The sequence below is a fragment of the Hakea prostrata genome, chromosome 3 (assembly GCF_041222555.1).
Source record: "Hakea prostrata isolate BN-2017 chromosome 3, UWA_Hpros_2, whole genome shotgun sequence".
Taxonomy (NCBI): domain Eukaryota; kingdom Viridiplantae; phylum Streptophyta; class Magnoliopsida; order Proteales; family Proteaceae; genus Hakea; species Hakea prostrata.
In genome coordinates, this window is record NC_142602.1 from 63,318,584 (window position 1) to 63,324,845 (window position 6,262).

The 6,262-nt window shown below is 33.8% G+C and overlaps 1 non-coding gene across 1 annotated transcript; it reads right to left on the bottom strand.

Moving 5' to 3' along the window:
- Window positions 1-5,246: 5,246 nt before the first annotated feature.
- On the bottom strand, window positions 5,247-5,329 carry TRNAL-UAA (transfer RNA leucine (anticodon UAA)). Its single transcript has one exon. It is a non-coding gene; the product is annotated as a tRNA-Leu (tRNA).
- Window positions 5,330-6,262: the final 933 nt, after the last annotated feature.

The following is a 6,262-nucleotide window of genomic DNA, read 5'->3' on the forward strand; positions in this document are numbered from 1 at the left end:
GGCTTCTGCATTACTCTATTGGGATATTGTTTACTTGTTTTCTTCTCCTTCTTGATGGTGCTCAGTTGTACATTTGAAGTCTCATGGGTGCCATTAACCAATTAGATTTGCACATCTTTTAATGGTTTTGTTTAGGTGGGGCGTGATTGAGTTCCCAATTTAGTGTAGATATGGTATTACTTCCAGTTTAAACAATTTGGTTCTCAGAAGAGATTGTCTTGCTCTTGCACAATGCACTTCAACTGTTTTTTCACTTTTAGAACATGAAGATCTTACTTCCTGTACCTATGGACTTCCTTTCTTGGCTTCCGTACATGGGTGCATAGAAGAGCTCCATTACTTATTCTTCTCAGTATTTATTATATTAAAAAAAAAAATTCCAAGCCTATGCATGTCTCCTCTCTTTCTAGCTCAGTTGTAATGATATGTTATTAGGCCTGACTGATTATATAGGTTCAGTAGAAGCCCAATTAAAATTAAAATACAATTGACAGCCCGATTAAAACCGAATTGTTATAGCCCGATTATAGCCTGGACCGATACGTGGCCCGACATGGATCGAGACTGAACCGGCAAAAAAATTAAATAGATCGTAGAGGGTCCAGCATTTTCAGACCAATTGGCCTAGTTAGGCCCAACCGAGGAGGGGCCTTGACCAATTGACACCCTTATCTAGGCCTATTTTTAATGTGAAATATCAACATTTGTCCCTCATCACCTGTTAGAGAAAAATTGTAAAGGTAATGACAATGGGTAAAAAGGCTATTGTGCCCGCTCCCTACCAAATGTTGAATACTGCTCTGCCTCATGGCTGTTCTTCATTAAAAAGTGAGCATTTAACATAATTTAGATCCACAAATTCTTAATTGGGTCTTGGTTGATAGTATCTTTCTTCACGCATCATATATATCTAAAGCAATGGAGTATGTAGATTTAAATTCATTGTGGTTTAAGGGAAATATTATCCTTAGATGAATGGTTGATAAGTGATTAAAGAGAAATATGATCCTTAGGGAATTTCTATGCTATGATCAAGCTACCCTCTATTTTTTTCCTTTTAGTCTATTAAAGCATTTTTTTCTTTTTTCTTTTTTTCTTTTTAATTAAATAAGAGTCCATTATATATGACTAGTGTGTTTCTATTTTCTTTTCCCCTTCCCCGCTATTTTATTTTATTTTATTTATGGATTATTATAAAGGAGGTCGAAATTTTTTAAAAAAATGACATCTAATAATGTTTACTGGAGTCTGGTAAAAGACGGAGGAAGAAAGAAAAAAAAAACACATCTAATCACATTTAATTGATTCTTATAGAGAAAAGGAGAAAAGAAAAAATTAAAAATTTTCTATAAAATAAAAAAAATATATATATAAGAAATGAAAAAAAAAAATTTAGATAAGGATCTACAAAGAGAGAGAAAATGATAAAAAAAACGGAAAGATAATTAAAATAATCAGCATAACTCTTTAAAAGGTAAAAATAGTGAGTAATTTAGCCATTTTAAATATATGAGAAAATTAGAAGGCACCCATTATTTTTGGGGTGAAACTAATGACCATCCACTATTATCTCCAAAATTACATGACATTTACATGCATATTACAAGTTATTTACAGGTAAATTCGGTTGTTAAATGGTTAGTAAAATTACTTTAATACTTTTACCTTTGTTTAACTCATTAAAATGATCTTACCCAACCCTTAGGTGGGTCACTCATTCTCGAGTTTTGCTCTCTTCCCTCTCACAAAACCTAGTGCCATGGGGTTTTGCTTTCAATATAGCTTCACTTTTGGGTCATCGCCGTCCGCATTCCTGAGCTAGTGAAGGTCGTTCAATGCAGAGCCTTCCGGTTTGCAGATGAAATTGGAAGCTTCTGCTTAGTTCAATTCCAGCAATTTCTTAGTAAATAGGATTCACAAAAAGCATAAAATGGAATTCCCTTAAGATAATATAGGCAAAGAAGTAAGAACAGGTGTATGAACACCAACTTAGAAGATGGAAATGCAAAAAAAGTAGGATAAGCACATACAAAATCATGAATACAAATAACTTATATAAGTTGTGGAAATATTTATGGAAATTACTAATCCATCCTAAGTTCAAATTTATTATTATTAATTTTTTTTTTTTTTTTTTTTGCGTCGATTAGTCCAGATGGCTTGTTCCAAATGGACGACAGAAAGCACAACATGTCAACTTTGTTGTAACGCGAATCAATTTGGTACATTTTTCTTTTATGTAATTTGCCAAAGAGGATTTGGACAACATGACCACTTGAATTAAGGACAAAACATCTCACCCATGATTCAATCTTAGAACTATGCAATTCCTCTGTTTTCATAGTAACCTACTATTCCCAATGAATTGAGACAAATTCTACAGTCCCTAACAACAAGGAACCAAATCTTTTTAGGGGCTTAACTGTCATAAATAAATGGATAAGGGATTTAAAATAAGAACCACCGTCAATCACCAACAATATAGGGAATCAATCACTAACACATTATGATGATGATCATAATATTTGCCGACATCTCATTTCTAATTGTGCTTACCTACATTAATAATGCGTGCACCTCAACAATGCAACCTTGCTGGAATTACAGGCAATGGGTATTCTCCAAGGGATCAAGACAGCAAAAGACTATGGAATCTAAGCTAAAAGCAATCTGGTGTGATGAACAAGCTATCGACTACATCTCAAAAGAAAATTGAAACCAAATCTGACCTCTCAAACTAGTCTCCACCTTGGCAAAAATCTCAATACATACCAGACCCATTGAAATTTCTGCTTTTAATTTCCACCAAATCAAGCTATGGTTCTTGAAACTAGAATCGGCAAATGACACAAATATTATGACAATGTGTAATTGTAAAACAACTTAAGTCTTTATACATATTTTATTTTTTTATATAAATTTAAAATAAATAAAAACTCAAACACTTAGAAGAGGGAAAAGGGGGGAAAATATAGCTCACCAGTCCTTATATACAAGGGTGGAATCAGGATTCAACATGAGGGGAGAGGGGCCAAAGAAGAAAGTTCAGATCACCTCTCCGTTGGGGAAAACACTAAATGTTTTTCCACCTCACATATTGTATGGACCTATATAGGACCCATTGGGGGTCTCACCCCTTAAATTATTGTATCATAATAAGTGTAGGTCCATATAAATTTTATGGGGCCCACATATATTAAAAAATAGGTAAATTATTAATAATGATTTTTTTTCTTGATAAAATATAGATAAATTAAAGCAACAATACAAAAAAAAATGGCACATGATTTAAACCGTAAAAAATTAGATGCAAACAAATTTTCTTTTGGTAGGAGATGCAAACCATTTTTTTTTTTTTGTTGGAAATACAAACTAATGGTCTTTAGTTACTTTAATAACATAGATATTTCATTCATAATATAAAATCAAATAACTTAAATAATAAAAAAATAAAGAAAGAGAGATTATAAAATCAAATAAAAAATACCAAAAAAATGAGAAAAAGAAAAATAAATAAATAAATAGAGAAAGAAAGAAAGAAATAACTAATTGTGGAAAAAATAACCCAGCGTTTGTAGAAAGAGAAGAGAAAATATAGGAAGAAAAGATGATAGAATAAATAAGGATTGAGAATTTAGCAAGGAACATTATTTCGTCAAAAATCGGCTAAATTTTGCCGATTTTCGATAGTTTTGCTGACCAGCGAATCAAAAACCTAATCGAAACGAAAATATGTAAATATCGCTAGAAAATTGACGATTTTCCGGCGAATCAAAAGAAAATGGTTGAAGGAGAAGAAGAAGAAAGAAAGAGAAAGAAAAGAGAAAAAGAAAGAGAAAGAAAAGAGAAGCAATAGTAGCCGCCCGCCACTGCTGGAAGAGGAAGAAACGGAAAATAAAAAAAAGAAGCAGTAACCGCCGCTGCTTTGGAAGAGGAATAAACAGAAGTGGCGGTGAGCTGGAAGGAGGTAGTAACAACGGCGAAAGAAAGAGAGACAAGACAGAGAAAGAAACAGAGGTAGTAGCAGCGGCGACATCGCCGGATCGTTGAAGGAGAAGAAGAAGAAGAAAGAAAGAGAGAAAGAGAAAGAAACCGGTAGTTACCTGCAAGGTTGCAAGTGCTAGCTTGCTGCGGCGTCGGCGAACCAGGCGAACCCAGCCCCGCCGAGATTTTGTTTCCTAGAATTTAGTTTCTAATTAGGAATGACATTTATACCCATTATTTTACTTTTAAAAATTATTCTCAATATAATTTTTTGTTTTTTTATTTTTGGAGGGGGATATACAGTGATATTTCACATGGGAGAAGAGAAAAAATAGAAAGAAAAAAAATTAAAAAGAACTGATAAAAAATTTCAAAAAAAAGGTGTGTGTGGGGGGGGGGGGGGGGGAGGCATGGTCCCCTCCAGCCCCAATGTAGGTCCACCTCTACTAAGATGTACACTAAATTCAGATTAAATGTATTGATGACGATAAGATGAGGGGAAGTGAAACCCCTTTTTATATTAATTATATAAAAGATGAGGGGCAGTGAAGAGTCACAGATTTCCTCCCAATGACAATGTGATTGCAACTGAAAAGAGAAGAAGAAGTCATCATGAAGAGGTTCTTCTGAGTAACCATGGGAAAAATTCGTTAGTAGACAATGTAAAGAATCTATGGACCATGGAGACCTTCCTTCTTCCTCACCTGAAATCCAGAAATTTTGGGGTAACTTTTTTTTTTTTTATCAAACTTGAATATGGAGTTCCAACAACCATCTAGAATAAATAAATAAATAAAGATATTGTTCTTGAAATTTTACAAGGTTTTGAATCCTTGAGATTAAATTTTGGATTGAATGCTACTATGCTAGTCTCTCAGTCGGGAGACTCAGTGGATCAAAGCATTCATTTTGATTCGGGTTTGAGTTCAATCGTTTATCAGAGAATTATAAGAGGGCAACTCGAGGGATTTGCAGAGGAGTTGGATTTGGTGGAATGCCATGGGGGCAATTGGTGGGATAGTAGGTGGGGGTATAGATAAAAAATGGGTGAAGAGAGAATCCATTCACCTAATTGGACATGAGAAGGTATTAAATTGAGGCATTATTGTATTCCCTACCGAAGGCATTTGAGTACTTTGAAATTCAAATATTTAAATGAATTTATTTAAGTAATCTTAGTAACCATTTAACAGTAATTTAATAGTATCATGTAACTTTGGTCTTTGGAACCAAAATGCACTCAAAATTAATTACATTTTATATGCTGGCTGTGGGGTTCGAACCCACGCGCACTTATGTGCAGAAGATCTTAAGTCTTCCCCCTTAACCTCTCGGGCAAACCAGCTGGTGTCCATAAATTGAGTTCACTTAATTTCTTACCTTGATCGATAAGTCTATCAATAATCTTTTCATAAGACATCACAATTACTAACAGCGAAGATGAGAAGTTTTCTATAAGAGAGCAAAGATGAGAAAGGAAAAAGAAAAAAAAAATCAATAAACAAAATTTATTCTGGAGAGAAAGGTAATTAATTTTATATGAGGATAATCTGTAAACTTGTCACCAACCACGGATATCGATAACATTTGTAGTTTCCTCCAATTTCTCTTTTTACATTTAACTTGTAGAAGACAAGACCTAATCCAAAGAACCGGGTAATTAAACAAATCACCCAAATGTACAAAATAAACCAAGTATCTTGTGTAAATAAGTTGAAAGACAATCACAAAGCAAATAAACAATAAACCACCACAAGAATGAAAAAAGAAATGCAAACAACACACAAGAATTTTACGTGGTTCACGAATCTGAAATAATCGAGATTAACTACATCCACGGGAAGGGATTTCACTGTTTTAATCTTCAAAATAGTACAAGATTTGAAAATAATACAATGTTACCTCAACCGGTCACACCACCACTCAAACCTCTTTGAAAATACCCTTTCACCTCAAGCTCTTGAAGAAAAAAAAACCCTTCAATCCAAGCTCAAGCTTCAATGGAAATGCAATGAAGAGAATACAAGAGAAAGAGAATATTTTTCTTGCAAAACCACAAAAAGAAGAAGAAGAAGCTAGAAGTTCAATCCCGTTTTTGCACAAAACCCATTTTAGAACTCTCTAGAAACTCTTTTTTTCACACCCCATTTACCTCTCTCAAGGCCCTCTTAATGATACTAAACACCTAACCCATGTTAAATACTAAGTGAGACGCACCAAATTCAAATTTGAAATCAAACAAAAATAATGTGATTTTCATCACTAAACCCAACATAAC